This window comes from Callithrix jacchus, chromosome 7, assembly GCF_049354715.1.
Source record: "Callithrix jacchus isolate 240 chromosome 7, calJac240_pri, whole genome shotgun sequence".
In the NCBI taxonomy this organism is placed as follows: domain Eukaryota; kingdom Metazoa; phylum Chordata; class Mammalia; order Primates; family Cebidae; genus Callithrix; species Callithrix jacchus.
In genome coordinates, this window is record NC_133508.1 from 153,864,194 (window position 1) to 153,880,784 (window position 16,591).

Genomic DNA, 16,591 nt, shown 5'->3' on the forward strand with positions numbered 1-16,591 from the left:
GGTTGCAGAGGGAGACTGCATCTCTGAAAAAAATACAGAGCACAAAAAGGAAGAGAGAGTGATCCTGGTGTCAAGAATAGCAGAGAATTTTGGAAAGGGAAAGATGTTCCTTGGGTTTAGCAACGTCAAGATGACTAGCAATCTCAGTGTGGAAGCAGGAGCTGACTCTCTCGGGTCTAGTCTGAGTAAAGGAAGGATCCCAACAGCTCTCAGGCATCAAGGCTTCTCTGAGACTCAGGAGAAGGTCTGGCAGGAGAGTGGGAAGGAGAGGCAGAGCCATGTCCAGAAAGCAGGGATGCTCCAGTGAGCTCCCCCTGCCCCATGGGAAGGGCGATCAGAGAGGACTTGGTAACATTGAGGATGTCAGGGAGCAGTCAGGCTGGGAGCTGGACTGGCTGTCCACAGGGAATCTGACATCACTAGAAAATGAACAGGGAGACTGTGAGGCCGGTCAGTTTTTAATGTGCTTGGGGAGGGACAGGAAGTCAGGAAGTGATGGGGATGAGAGGGGTGTGAAGGTGGCAGAGCACCATGATACCTACCTCAGAGAAGCCAGGATATTTACCTGAGAGTAGAAGAAAGTCGTCTGGAGCAGCTTTGGGAAATGAGGACAGGTGAAGGTTTGTGAGTGTGGAGAATAAGCAGCCTCCCTGAGAGAGGGCCCCAGGGGAAGACCTCAGTGTCCTCAGGGAAGAGACAGATTTCCCTTAAGGCCACGAAAGCTGGAACATGAACTTGAATACACCTACCATGAGCAGGAATTTTTCAGGACACTCAGTGAAAAGGTTTGAGAAGAGAGGCAGTGGAGGTCAAATCTAAGAAGAGAAAGCACAGAGCAGTTTGGGAAGAGTGTGGGAAAGGCTGCAACAGGAAGATGGCTAGGAGCTGAAGCTGGGGGCACGATGCTGGGGTCAGTGCTCTAAAGGGCTCAGCTGGACAAAGAGCTGCTTTTCTGCGTGAGGAGGTGATCCGAGGTCCCCAAGATGAGACCAGAGGCCCCACCAAGTCAGGGAGTGGGAGTCTGTGGCTGGGGAAGCTCCTCCTATCCGGAGCACAGGCTTCAGCTGCAGCTGCAGGGCCACAGGAACTGAGGCTATTGCAAGAGGCCGGGAGGTTGACCATACGCTGCTGTCCTAGCTCCCAAGCCTTCTCAGCCTCCATGGTGCCACAGTGATTTTTCCTTTTACCTGTGCCCCAACCTTCTGCACCTCCCCAGCTTAGGGCCATGGCACTTCATAACACTAGCACTACCAAGGGAAAAAAAGTGTCTCTATGTAAGCCCATTGTCCAGATGACAGAAACTTAGTCTTTTGAGAACCAAGTTCATATTTTAAAATTTCTTCACAGAAATTGGCCAAGTTGGCTGGGCACAGTGTCTCATGCCTGTAATCTCAGCACTTTGGGAGGCCGAGGCAGGTGGATCGAGTTGAGGTGAGGAGTTCAAGACCAGCCTGGCCAACATGATAGAACCCGGTCGCTACAAAAATAACAAAATTAGCTGGGTGTGGTGGTACATGCCTGTAGTCTCAGCTACGCGGGAGTCTGAGGTGGGAGGACCGCTTGAGCCTGAGAGGCAGAGGTTAAAGTGAGCCGAGATCACGCCACTGCACTCCAGCCTGGGGAATAGAGTGAGATTTTGAGGAAGAGAAAAAGAAAAAGAAGGAAAGAAAGAAAGAAAGACAGAGAGAGAGAGAGAGAGAAGGAAAGAAAGAAATTGATCAATTTTTAAAAAAATCACCAATTCTAATAAAATGTTTTTGATGAAGCGTGTTTGCAAACAGGAAAATTTTAAATATATATGTGTATATATAGAGGACAAATTTTAAATATATATACGTATGAAATGAGTTGAGAAGAGACAGCTCGTAAATAAGTGAGTGGTGGTGACTGTGGTCAATTACCTGTCCTGATATAGCACATTGACGCTCAGGGCCTCTGAGATAGACTGGTAGCTGCCTCTATGCCATGGTTACTAAACAGTCCCTGAAAACACCACTCTGCTGGGCTCATGTTGTCATCATTGTTCTATCTTTTCCTCCACTGAGCTCATTACTTCCCTGCTTCTTCTGATGGTTGTCTCATTCTCCACAGCATTGTTTAGGTGAAGTCCTGAAGGCAATTCTGCCTACCTAATGGGATCACCCACTTAGACTTGGTGACTACTGTTTGCTGTTCAGAAAATTTTATGCTTTCTTCCAGAATTGGAACTGTGCTCTGCTTGGCCCATGTTGCCAGATTTTATTTGTTTAAAAAAATATTGACTACTTACCTGCCAGATTCTGAGTGAAGAACTGGGAGCAAAGAGGAAAACAGAGTCTTTGCCATCATGAAGCTTAGAGTTTAGAGGCAGAAACAGACAATAAACCAACAAACAAAAATTGTAAGTTGAGAAAAAATAAATGAAAGAAACAGAATAACAAAACAGAGAATATCAGTCTTTCTTTGGATGGTGTGTGATGGAAGGAGGATTTAATTTAGTGGCCATAAAAGGCCTCTTTCAGAAGTTATATTTAAGGTAAGTTCTGAAGGAGGAAGGGAGCCTGCCAGGCAAAGTTGGAGCAAGAGGGACCCCAGAAGGAAGACTAAGTACATGCCCCAGGGGAAGGGACCGAAAGGTCTTGGTGCCTATGAGGGACTGAAAGGAAACCAGTCTGGCTAGAACATGGTGTGTGAGAAGAAAAGAGATACTGTAAGTGGGTGACAAGAGGACTGGCCAGGTGATGCTGGGTGCTGGACGCTATGACATGTACTATTCACAGTTTGTATTTAATTCTGAGTTTAGCTGGAAGTCATCGAAGGTATATAAGCTTGGAAGTGACATGATTTGGTTTCCTTTACAAGATCATTTCAACTACTATGTAGGGAATAGATCGGAAAGAGGGCAGTAGAGGTAAAGAGATCAGATAAAGGCTGTTGCAATACTCCGAGTAAGGGATGGTGGCGGACAGCGGAAGTGTTATGCCAACAAGCAGGCATCACTCCTGTCTCTTTTTAACTCTTTTATATGTTTCAACTTTTTATTGTGAATCAGTTTCAGACTTACCAAAAAGACAAAAATAGCACGAAGAATTTGTTTATGCCCTTTACACAGCAGCCCCATGTATTAACATCTTCCATAACCACAATTATGAAACCCAGGAATTCAACACCGATACAGTAGCATTAACTGAGCGCACTGCTTCTTCATAAGCTGCCACTCTTCTTCTCTGTTGTGTAGGGTCTGATCCAAGATCACAAAACATAGAAGAATCTTTACAATGCACTTTTAATGACACGAGGAGTGACTACGAACATCTCTTGTACCTCAGAGAAATTTGCTGGCGAATGCATAAAAAATTACCTTGAAGAGTTGTTAACTTAGAGATGGAATTAAGATTCTTCTGAAACAAAAAAGGAAGGGCTCCAAAGTTGCCAACCTTTCTCTAATAACGTATGCCATTAAGTACTTCGTAATCAAGCATATATTTTACATTTAAAAAACCCCCCATAATCTGCTTCTTCAAAGTAACAAAGAATGAGAAGGATGAAATATGATTTGGTCATCAGAAAAAAAAAGCGTGTCATCTATTTTAAAAAATACTCTTATATCTGTGCCCTTAAAATAATTTAGAAATATTTCTTTTTAGTCTCCTTAAAAATTTTTCAAAACAAAGGCTCTTAGCGAATTTTAAACCCAGATGTTTTAAAGTTAAAATTCAATGTTTTCTGATTAGTTTGCAAGGAAAAGTGATCAGAGCTGAGGAAAATAGAACTTTACTGGTCAAATTTCAATGAAAACTGGCATGTGCAGGCAATGATACACCTCTTCCATTTGGATTAGACATATTGCAAAATATCTTCTCATTTATAGCAGTCTTTAAAACCAAGAATCAGGAGAGACTAAGCTGAGAACCAGAATTTTGGATTGTTAAATTACAAGGTATTAAGCCAAGTTTTAAAAACTTTAACTAGGCATATTCAATAACATTACTCTGTCATTTGTTAACATTAGTTATAGTACAATTAAAAAGGGATTTTAAGGGCGGGAGTGGTGGCTGATGATCCCAGCACTTTGGGAGGCCGAGGCAGATGGATCACTTGATGTTGGGAGTTCAAGACCAGCCTGGCTAACCTAGTGAAACCCTATCTCTACTAAAAATACAAAAATTAGCCGGGAACAGTGGTGGCATGCACCAACTACTTGAGAGGCTGAGGCAGGAGAATCACTTGAACTCAGGAGGCAGAGGTTGCAGTGAGCTGAGATCGTGCACTTCACTCCAGCCTGGGTGACAAAGTGAGACTGTTTCAAAAATATAAATAAGTAAATAAATATATAAAAAGATTTTAAATAATTATTAAACAAAATGAATATTATTTTAAAACATGATTACTATTTACATACTCCCTTTTCAGGAATATGAATACCTTGTAATACATATAATGTATCAGTATATCAGTACTTATGTGTAAATTATAAATACATAAACAAGCATATGCTGAGGGAGTGTGTTCAGTTTTTAACTCATTATGATGTGTGACCAAGACATTTGAAAAACACTTTCTAAAGAATACATTTTGAAAATGACCTTTTCACCATTAATACCTGACTAGCAGACTTTTTTTTTTTTGAGACAGTCTCGCTCTGTCGCGCAGGCTGGGGTGCACTGGCACAATCTCAGGTCACTGAAACCCCCGCCTCCCAAGTGCAAGTGATTTTCCTGCCTCAGCCTCCCAAGTAGCTGGGACTACAGGGATGTGACACCACACCTGAATAATTTTTTGTATTTTTAGTAGAGACGGGGGTTTCACGTTGTTAGCCACGATGGTCTCGATCTCCTGACCTCATGATCCGCCCACCTCAGCCTCCCAAAGTTCTGGGATTACAGGCGTGAACCACCATGCCCGGCCCTGACTAGCAGACTGTTAAAAACTATTTCCTTTCATTTCCTGATTTCCAGAACAATAGGTTTGTGTTCTATCTACCTCTAAAGGTGACCAATGAGATTTTGTTTGCTTTCTCCCTCTTTCTATGTGCATGTATCCGTACAAACATACACATGTATACACATATGCATTTAATCTTTTTTAACCATTGAGAATGAGTAGCAGATTGTTTTCCTTCATTCCTAAGTATTTCAATGTATATTTCCTAACACCAAGGACATAGCCACAGTACGGTTATCAAATCAGAGAAATTAATATTGATTTTGACAGCAGAATTTAGAGATCTTGACTTAATCTGGTCAGATAATCAATGTAAAACTGAAGTCAAAACTAATAAGTTCAATGTATTTCCTGAACTGTCACATCTGTAATATAGAAACTAACACCTGGTTTACGTACCCAACGATAAGTGCCATGAATATTAAGGAAATGTTGAAAGTGCTTTGGAAAACAAAACTGTTGCAGAAGGTAAAGACTGTCATAATCACTTCCTATCAATTTCATTGTTGATGTGTATGCAGGTGGTTGGTCTTAGGTATAATTATTTTAAGCACTGTTTTAAAGTGTTGGGCTATTTTACTTTTAAAAACATCCATACTTATGTTTGTGTACACATATACATATATGTGTGTATGTGTGTGTATTCACTAATTAAATTTACTACTACACCAAGAATTAAAGTCTTAACATAGACATAATATAATCTACAATTATGAGTAGGAGCCCAGCAGCAAAATCACATGCAAGGCAAAAGGTAGAAAGACGAGGATGAAGACTTGCAGCTGTGGGTGTGTGGACAGAAAGCCGTTCCTGCCTTACCTTGTTTACCAAAAGAGACTGTACTTGGTTCACAGCTAGTGCAATTTACTGTTAATTACCAATGCCTTGCAGATTAGCAGACGTTAGGTGAGACGGAGTGGAAAACAGCCATGTCAACTTAATGGCACTCTTACCAAGAGTCCCCAAGAGACCAGAAACTCAGAAGGAAACAGGAGCAGAAATGGAGAGTAACTACAGAAGGTTGTTTTGAACTTGATTCTCAGGCGGTAGGAGCATCAGGGACGCATTCTGCAGTGTGTTCACTTGGTCTCTGTCTCTCTCAGGATGTGCCATGAATGCCACTGGTCTCCCTAGAGAAGATAAAGGGCTTGAGGAAAAACTTCCTGCTGTCTTTAGCAGAGAGGACAGAAGGATCCCAGAACAGGTGGAAAAATAACCCAGAATGTAGTAAAAGTGGGGGGAAGTTTTTATGAAGGCAGGGTGGCATCTCAACAACTGTATGACTTGGAGTCAAAAGAAAAAGAGGAAGCTTTTCAGCCTTGGAGCTGGCTCCCCCAGCCCTGATGACCCTCCCGCTTAGGATGAATCCAGATCTTCTGAGGAAAAAACATCACCTGCTCTCAAAAATATGCAAGAGAATATCCAGGTGTTGACAGGAGTAAGAAATCCTGACCTGGACGTCAGGCAGAGCAATGACTGGAAGACGGTTCCCTCCTTCCCGAATCGGATGAAGGAGCCCACCCAGATCTCCCAAGGCAAATCCGGGTTTCTCATTTCTGCTTCCACTTGAGGTTTATAATTTTGGAACAGATGACAGGAGAGAAGAAATGAGCAGCTGGCTATATAGAGAGTATCCAAAAAGAGGATTTGGTTTCCTACACAGGGCTGATGATATTAGAAGGATAGGCTCCTGGCAAGAAGAAGAAGGCATCTTTCAAAAGCCAGGATCAGCATGTTTGGCAAGAAGCTGTATAATCTGATAAAGAGGACCTCGAAATGAAATCTAGGACACGAAGCAGGGAAATGTGCTTATATAGTGCTCTGAAGATACTGCCATTCAGGTCTGCTCTCTGGCCTTCTCCCTCTGCTCCGTCCCCGAGACGCTCACAGTACAGGCTGCATCGTGGGCTCCCATCCCTTCTTTTTGGCTTGTACCAATGAGAGCCACCATGGAGAAACTCTGGGTTCAAGTAACCACACCTTCCTCTTTCCCCTTCAGACCCAAGAGTTGTAACAACTCTATGTGGTTGGCAGGCTAAAGCTGCTACATTATTCGGCCTCAGTTTCCCCAGTCGTCTCTACCCTTTGTAAGATCTTTAAAAACCGATTCTCAAATTGCCCTTAAGCATCCCAGCTGTTTCTTCCACGACTCTGACAGATAGTATAGTTATCTATGCGGAGGATAGTGGGTGCAAGGAAGAAGAAGGAAGTGTATTGGAGGAAGTTTCCAGCGATTTTCTACAGCAAAATGAAAAGGAAGCAAGACGGGAGTCGGGCCAGTTGTTGGCAGGAGCACCGACGTCTGTGGCTACCGAAGACTGCATGGCAATGAATGTATTTGGATGGAAAACATGGAGCAGAACTTTTAATTCAGATTGTTAAATACAACCCATGCAGTGAAGCTTGTCACTGCAGGGCAGAAGATCAAAAGAAACTGGTGGATCCTAGGGGTTTAGAATAGCAGCAGCTATCAGGAAGGTGGACACCTATCTTAGCATCCATCCTTCTGTCTGAGGATGGGCTCAGCTAACGAACGAAGAGGGAGAAGGGAAGCGTGAAAGTATGGACTATTATCGCAGCACTGCTCAACTGGGGCAGTTTGACCCCTCATGAAACATCAGGCAATGTGTTGACATGTTTTTCATTATTGTTGTTTTCAGAAAGGGGAAGCCGTCCCAATCCAGACCCCACCCTGTGCAAGACAGAATTCAGGGTGAGTCCACAGAAGTGAAAGCAAGATTTATTAAGAAAGTTAAAAAAAAAAAAAAAAAAAAAGAATGGCAGGCTGGGCACAGTGGCTCATGCCTGTTATCCCAGCACTTTGGGAGGCCAAGGCCGGTGGATCACCTGAGGTCAGGAGTTCGAGACTAGCCTGGCCAACATGGTGAAACCCTGTCATTACAAAAATTAGTTGGGCGCAGTGGCGCATACCTGTAATCCCAGCTACTCGAGAAGCTGAGGCAAGAGAATTGCTTGAACCCAGGAAAAGAAGGTTTTTGTGAGCCGAGATCACACCATTCCACTTCAGCCTGGGCAACAGAGTGAGACTCTACTTCAAAAAAAAAGGAATGGCTACTTCATAGGCCTGCTTCATAGGCCAATGTGTGCTAAAAAAGGGGGGGGATTATTCATGAGTTTTCTGGTTAAGAGGTGGGCAGTTCCCAAAACTACAGTTTCCTCCCCTTTTTAGACCATATAGGGAAACTTCTGGATGTCACCATGATGTTTGTAAACTGTCATGGTGCTGGGGGGAGGTTCTTTTACCATGTTAATGTATTAGAATTAGCATATAAAGAGCAATGAGGATGACCATTGGTCACTTTTGTTGCCATCTTGGTTTCAATGGATTTTGCCAGCATCTTTCTTGCTGTTTTATCAGCAAGGCCCTTATGACCTGTATTTTGTGCCAACCTCCTATCTCATCCTGTGCCTAAGAATGCCTAACCTACTGGGAATGCAGCCCAGCGGGTCCCAGCCTGATTTCACCCAGCCCCTATTCAAGAAGGAGTTGCTCTGGTTCAAGCACCTCTGACATCATGACTAGAAGGCAATAGAGATGCTTCTGGCATCTAATGGGTTGAGGCTAGGAAGGCTGATAAACATCCTAAAATGCAGAAATACGGCCCCAAAGAACTATTCAGCCTCAAATATCAATAGTGTGGAAGCTGAGAAGCCCTGATCTACGGCCTGTCTAGCCAAGTAGAGGCTGTGGACCATGTGTCTACTATAATGGTTAAAAATGCAGTCTCCGGAATTAGCTAGACCTGAGTTTGAATTCCAGCTAGTGATGATAGGCAAGTAATCTAACCTCTCTAAGCTTCAGTTTCATGTTCTTTTCAGCTTTCAAGCAAGATATATTGAACACCTCCTTGTGCCACATCACGCTACGTGGTGAGCAAGTACAAATGATCACAGTAACGTTGAAGTTAGCTGGAACTCCCGGGAAGCAGAGCATTCTGGGTCACTGACATTTCTGGTCGAAAACGAGTGCTCCTTCCTGTCATATAATAAATGTAGAAACAACTCTCCTGCCCCTATTCTTTTGTTACTTATTATGGCTTTTATAAAATTTACTGCATCCTGGGAAACAATTTTCACATTTCCAGTAGCTGACGCAGCCATTATTGACTGACCATTCAGCAGTCAGAGCCTTTTTGTGTGTGTCATTCCTGTATGTGTTTTTTACTTTATTATTTTAAAATAATATTTTAATTGAAAGGTAATTGTATATGTTTACGGGGCAAATGTGATGTTTTGATATATGTATACAATGTGGGATGATTAAATCAATCTAATCAGCATATCTATCACCTCACCTATCCTGTTTCATGGTGAGACACTTGAAATGTATTCTCTTAGCAAGTTTGAAATAAACAATATATTGTTAGCTATAGTCACCCTGCTATGCAATAGATCTCACAGACTTATGGCTCTGAGGTTAACCAACATCTTCCTATTTCCTCCCAGCTTCAGTTGCTTGCCTTTAAAATAAGGATGATAATAATGAGACCCACCTCACAGAGCTGTTGAGCTTATAACGTATAAATTGTTCAGCACCGTGCTTGGCACATAGTTAAGTTCCCAACAAATGGTTACTCCTATTATGGTCATTATCACCAGTACAGATTATGATTTCATTAAAACTAATTTACGAGGTAAGAGGAAAATTTTAGTGGAGATTCTAGGTTTTGTAATTAGGTAGTTAGATGGGTGTGTTTACTTTATAGAAATTCACGAGTTCGTGGGACACAGTGGCTCATACCTGTAATCCTGGCACTCTGGGAGGCCAAGACGGGTGGACTGCTTGAGCCCAGAAGTTGGAGACAAGCCTGGGCAACATGGTGAAACCTCATCTCTAACAAAAATACACAAACAATTAGACAGGCGAGGTGGTGTGCACCTGTAGTCCCAAGAACTCAGGAGGCTGAGGTGGGAGGATAACTTGAGCTTGGGAGGTTGAGACTGTAGTGAGTCATGATGGCATCACTGTATTCCAGCCTGGGCAACAGAGAGTGAGCCCTTGTTGCAAAAATAAATAAATAAATAAATAAATAAATAAATAAATAAATAAATTCATTGAGCTTTAGCTTTGCACTTATGATTTAGGACCTTTCTGCACATACATTATAATCTTTAAAAAGCTTACTTAAAATAATAGGAGTAATCTTATTCTGCCTGCCCTCAAAAAGTCCCACAATATCTAATACATTCTTGACTTTTCTTGCCAATGATTCAATCTCTCCGAAGTTGAAAGATGCAATGAGGGATGGTTACTCTCCATTGACCAGTTTGTTCGCCACTCACCAAAACAGAGGAAATGGAAAGAAAGAGGAGAAATTGACAGCAACCTTATATACATGGGACCATCACATTATGGTAAAGGAAGAAAATGTTTATCCAAGCTCCAACATCTAATCTAGGTTTTAAGAAAATATAATTCAAAAAATGTTGGAGAAAAAATAGCTGTGGTTGTGTAGTCTGAAGACAAAAAGAGAGTGACTTAATAGGAATGGTAGGTTCTACACAGAAATTCTAACTCTTTGGTCATAAATTTTTGTGCCCAGGGAGAAAGGTGGGGAACAGTGTGGCCATAGAGGGAGCTCCCAGATGATCTCAAGTCTTTAAAGGATCTGCATAGGTGAATGAAGAACGCTGAGCTTGGGGCTAACACAAAAAGTGACACAAATAGGTATTATACCTGCATGGTAAACGACAGAACTAGGCAAGGTTTGTGAAGCATGCCAACAACAATTGAAAAAGCTTTTTAGCTATGCCTGGAGCTGGAAGAAGGGCAGGGAAGCATATGGCCAATTTTTCGATCTAGTGTTAACAGCAATACAAAGAAGGCAGAACAGTTCATTTCATAATTTTTTAAGTCTTCTCTATCGAGGAAAATAATCTTCTAATGATAATGGATAGCATGATATTGGCTAGGAAAGGATTGGAGCACTCACTAGTTGAATAAATACTAAGAGCTCACTTCCTTGTTTTTCATGGGCTCGAATCTGCTGCTGGATGAAAATGGGAAGATGTGACTGGGAAACCCTTACCTCAACCTTGGGTGAAAGGGTACAAGAACCTGCCTGAAAGCCAAGAGATGGACCAGTGTGCTTATTTTTAAAGTGGGGAAATACATATTTCAGAAACTGCCACGCTATGGTCTTGATACTGATCCCAGGGAAAAAGTCTGGGTTGATTTAATTAAATCAGGCAGTGTGTAAGTGCTTGGTGGAATAAACGAGTGAAACCCTGTGCTCAGGTCCGCCTGATTTTCCAGGGAAAGGTGTTATACTAACTATAGTCAACATAGGCACCACCTGCCAGCATGTCTCCAAGCACTCCATTCCTTCAGGCCTCAGAGAATCCTGTGAGGCAGGTCCTGACACAGTCAAATGCCTAGGCAGATAAAAAGAGGTCTCCAGAGAATCTGCACCCCACTCCACAACCCCAGTCCTCATGCAGATGAGGACTACATGCCCAGGGCTTGTCTGCGCATGCCCACAGCAGACCGGACTCTGACATGCGCACTGGGGGAAGTGGGTGGGGCCACAGGGAATTCATACCTTAAGGAGGGGAAGAGCCTGCTCTCTTCAGCTCCTTTGGTGGCTGGGACTCAGTCAGTGAGCTAGAGGGCCTGTTGGTAGGAATCCGTCTCACATTGCCGAGATCTTTTTTCTTTTCCTTTTCTTTTTTTTTAGACGGAGTTTTGCTCTTGTCCCCCAGGCTGGAGTGCAGTGGCGCCATCTTGGCTCACTGCAACCTCTACGTCCCGGGTTGAATCGATTCTCATGCCTCAGCCTCCTGAGTAGCTGGGATTAGAGGTGCCCGCCACCACACCTGGTTAATTTTTTGTATTTTGAGTAGAGATGGGGTTTTGCCCTGTTGGGCAGGCTGGTCTAGAACTCCTGACATCAGGTGATCCACCCACCTCGGCCTCCCAAAGTGCAGGGATTACAGGTGTGAGCCACTGTGCCCGGCCTCTTTTTTCCTTTTTACACTTTTCACCCAGTAAAATCCTGCTCTACTCACCCTTTGATGTGTCCATGTGCCTAAATTTTCCTGGTTGTGTGACAAGAACCCAGGTTTTAGCTGAACCAAGCAGCAAAATTCTGCAACAGTACTACCATTGTCTCTATTTTTCAGATGAGGAAAAAGAGGCACAGGGGAGTCAATGAACTTGCCAGAGGTCACACAGCCAGTATGACAGAGCAGGGGTTCGCAGTGGGGTCTTCGCCCTTCCCCTTGACTCTCAGAGGATTTCAGCAAAGCAATGGATAATGAGCATCAACATGCTTTTCAAGCCAACAGGAGGCAATGCAGGCTGCACGGTCTGCAGAGAGGCACTGGAGCGCCTGGTTAAGCAGTTGCAGCAAAAGAAGCTCAAGTGAAGCCTCCCTGCCATCTTGGAAGTCTTGGAACAATGCCTTAGGCTGCACCATTAAATACTGGTGATATGTGAGCACCTTTGACCTCTAAAAATGGTCGCTTTATGTGTTCCCGCCTAATACTTTCTCCTCACTTGCTTAATACTTTTTCATGTCCTTTTATCTGGACATGTATAGTGCTTGCTGGACCATTTTCAGATGACACATAGCTGGGATTGATACCTAATGAGATAATTGCAATACAGAAAGGTCACTACGGTTTGGGTAGCAGGGAATGAAACTATCACAAAATGAATTTTAACGGAAATAAATGTGCAGCTCTGGATTCAGATTTAAACATTCAGTTTCCACAAGGATAGGGTGAGAGAGACCCAATTCACCGAGGTGCCTGTGAAAGCACAGGATTGTTGGTCTCCATCCGCTTCCTTGAGTCCCCAGGTGGTGAGGTGATTGGAGAAGCCAGGGAATATGGGGCTGGATTAAACAACCCCACACTGATCATTGAACTCTGTCTAGGGGACCAAAGTGCCAGGGTTGGGGGCAGGCCTCTGACATGCGGAAGGTGTTGAAACAAGAGTGTTTATTGTACCCCGAGCAGTGGAGAATTTGGAATTTTTAGCCTGAAGAAGCTTGGGGACAACTGATAGCAGCCTTCAAATATTTAAAGGGACGCTATTCATAAATCAAGAAACATTTACTGAGTACCTGCCACCTGAAAGGAGGAGCACTGTGTGTCGTGAGAGACTGAAGAATGAGAAAGAATGCTACCTGACCTCAAGAAGCTTATTAATACAGAGGCGTTGTCTGACTCAGAGACAATTAATATAGGGGGTAAATCAACAGTTGCTGTAATAGAGACACCAATAAATCATAATTATTATGTTTTCTTTCTTTTTTTTAACAGGTGTTTGTAGTACAAAGAACTGCAAATATCTGAAAGAAGTGGAGAGAGCTGTAAGGTGTTAGAAGACATAAGGGGAAGCAGAACTGGTTTAGTTATACAGAAAATATGTCTAAATCTGAACTGTTTATGTACCGACATGGACTGGATGGCCGGATGAGAAACTGAGCAGCCGAGTGTTCAGACAGGGGCCGGGAGGCCTGCGTCAGGATGAGCCTGCTCTGGGTGGATGGGCCCACCAAATCTCCAAGACCCCTTCCAAATTACACGAGTCTCTGACTCTGAAAATAAACTCTGAGAATAGGAATGTTCATGAAAACACAATCCAGCCTTCCTATGTGTTAACAGTGGCATGTCAGCCGGCGTAGCATCTCATACAAAGCTGGCGCTCAGGTGACATTTGTTGACAGAATCCTGTTTTTAGGATTTTTACTTCATGGAGTTATAGAGCAGAGCCCAGTTTTAAGAAATCTGAACTTCCACAACAGTGAAATCAGATTTTTAGAGCTACAAGCCACCTTTGAGCTGGCCGGCCACAGCATCCATTTTACAGATGGGGAACGCGCGGTGGAGAGGGCTGCACTGCCTTGCTCGAAGCTGCACAGACTCCTGGATCTTTGGGGAAGTTGTTGCCTCTTCAGTCCAGTCTGTTTCCCATTAAACACTCTGTCTTACTCAGCTTCACAAAACAAAAGCAGAGAAATAAAGCAATCTTCTTTTAATTGTATTTACTACGAGACCCATTTGATGGCGATTTCCTTCAGCACAATTATTTATGGCTTTACTTATATGCTGCCTTTCAGCTTCTTTTATTTTTATTTTTTGAGATGGGGGTCCTGCTATGTTGCCTAGGCTGGTCTTGAACTCCTGGGCTCAAGCAATCCTCCCACCTTGGCCTCCCAAAGTGCTGGGATTACAGGCATCAGCCACTGCGACCCCCGCCTCAGCTTTTTTTTTTACACGCTCACACACACGCGCATGCCCGCACACACACATGCATGCACAAGCACAGAGATTCCATCAAGGATATCTAGTTTTTACTTAACCTAAGGAAGGAGCTACCCCTATGGTGTGATTTGAGGGTTGAGGTGTCCAAGGAAAGCAGCTACCTCTCTCTCAATCCTTATGAAACCACTTCATTTGTCGTAGGATCCAAGGCTACCATTCAAGAATCATCCCTTGAGTGCCCCCTCCTGGCTCCCGGGAGAGTCCTGGGGGGAGTTCCACTTAGAAGTCTTCACAGCTGATTTGTGAGCTGCCAGTCTTCTTCATGGCAGTGCAGTGTACCGTGAGAGTACCACAGGAGTGCATGGCGGGGGCTGTATTTCAGAAAGTAGAAAGGATGAAATATTAGGGTCAGCTAAGCAGATTTCACCGGCCTTACAATTTTTTCCCTGCAGTTAACTCATCATTATTTCCATTCATGTTCTCAAGACAATCCTTAATAAAGTATTAAACAATCATTTACGGCTGGGCACAGTAGCTCACGACTGTAATCGCAGCACTTTGGGAGCCTGAGGCGGGTGGATCACAAGGTCAGGAGCTCGAGACCAGCCTGGCCAGCATGCTGAAACTGTGTCTCTACTAAAAATACAAAAAACTAGCCGGGCATGGTGGCGCACACCTGTAGTCCCAGCTACTTGGGAGGCCGAGGCACGAAAATTGCCCAAACCCAGCAGGCAGAGGTTTCAGTGAGCCAAGATTGTGCCACTGCACTCCAGCCTGAGCGACAGAGTGAGACTCTGTCTCAAAACAAAAACAAAAAATCATTTGGATTTGAGTTCTGTTCCATGTTGATGTTTTCCAGCAGGAAAAAAAAAATGGTTTCTCTAGTATTTACTCGTAGTCCTAAAAGAAAGCGTTCATTCCCTGTGCTCAGCAGATGCTGGAAAGAGATGTCTGGAAAGCTGATGATAAAGCAATAAAGAGCATTTTGCAGAGGAAAATTCAAAATTTCCATGAGAACCCAGGCTGATTGCTTACGATAAAGTTCCAGAACTGGTCCTCCAACACATCACAATGAAAATTTCTCGCAATTTTGAATTTGCCAGGCTATTGCCCACTTATTTTATAACATCTGTTAACATGTTCAGGTGCAGGGGGGTGACAAGTGTCTGCTTATTCATAACTGGGGGTGCCAACGGGCTTTCATCAAATCAGGTAATAGTTCTATGCCTCACAACTGAAAACCAAATAGTTCCTGTTGCTATTTGCATACAGTAATAAGCGTTGATGGAGGAGCGCTGTGATGTTCATTAAGGTTAGAACATGCTACTCATTCTTGTTTGCTAGGCTGGCGGGATTATGGGCGGGTTTTATTATCCTTTCTAAAACTTTTTTTTCACGTTGACACAAAATTCTTTTTAAAATAGCATTTTTTAAAAGGTTGTGAAAAGGTCTTTTCCAGCAACAAACAGAATGTTTTGGAGAGTTCCCAGCCATGGGGTCATGGAGACAACAAACAAATGGGTCAGGAAGTGCCAATTTGGTGAACGATTTCAACACGTAGAGAGATCACTGCATAACTTCTGTGAATAATCAAGCGTATCAAACTTGTTACATCAATAAAACTTACACATAATTAATTAAGTGCTGCATCTTTTCATACAGATTTTCCAGTGCCCAGCAGGTATCTTGGTTTTTTCATGATTCAAAAGAAATGAATTTGTGAATTTCAGGCCCCTGGAAACTTCATGTAAGTGGAGGTTGGCTAAGGTGCAACTTGCATTTCATGAACTAGGCAGCCCCTACTTCTAGTTTCCCACAGTCCGAAGATTTCTTATGCATGACTGGGGATGGGGACCTCAGTCCATTGGGACTTTGATGGCGTTTGAGTCTGTGGTAGGCTGAAAAACAGCTCCCCAAAAGATTTTCAGTTCACATCCTCGGAACCTGTGAATGCTACCTTACATGGCAAATAAATGTGATTAAGTCAAACATTTTGAGAGAAGACACTTACCTTGCATTATCTGAATGGACCCTAAATGCAGTAGCATGTATCCTCCTGGGACTGAGGTAAAGGGAGTGTGAGAGAGGCACAAAAACCCAGAGAAGACAGAGCAGAGAGAGACATGACCACAGGCTGAGGGATGCTAACAGCCACCAGAAGCTGGGAGAGGCAAGGAATGGATTCTTCCCTGGAGACTCTGGAAGGAGTGCAGCCCTGCCAACACCTTGATTTTGGACTTCCAGCCTCCAGAGCTGTGAGAGAATACATCTGTTTTTATGAGCCACCCAGTTTCTGATTATCTGTTACAGCAGCCGCAGGAAACTAATAGTTTAGGTTCAAATCCTGGTTCCAGCTGTTAACTGCTCATGATCCTAGACAGTTCGTTCTGAACCACAGATTCTTCACATAGTTGTCCCTCAGTATTTGCAGGAG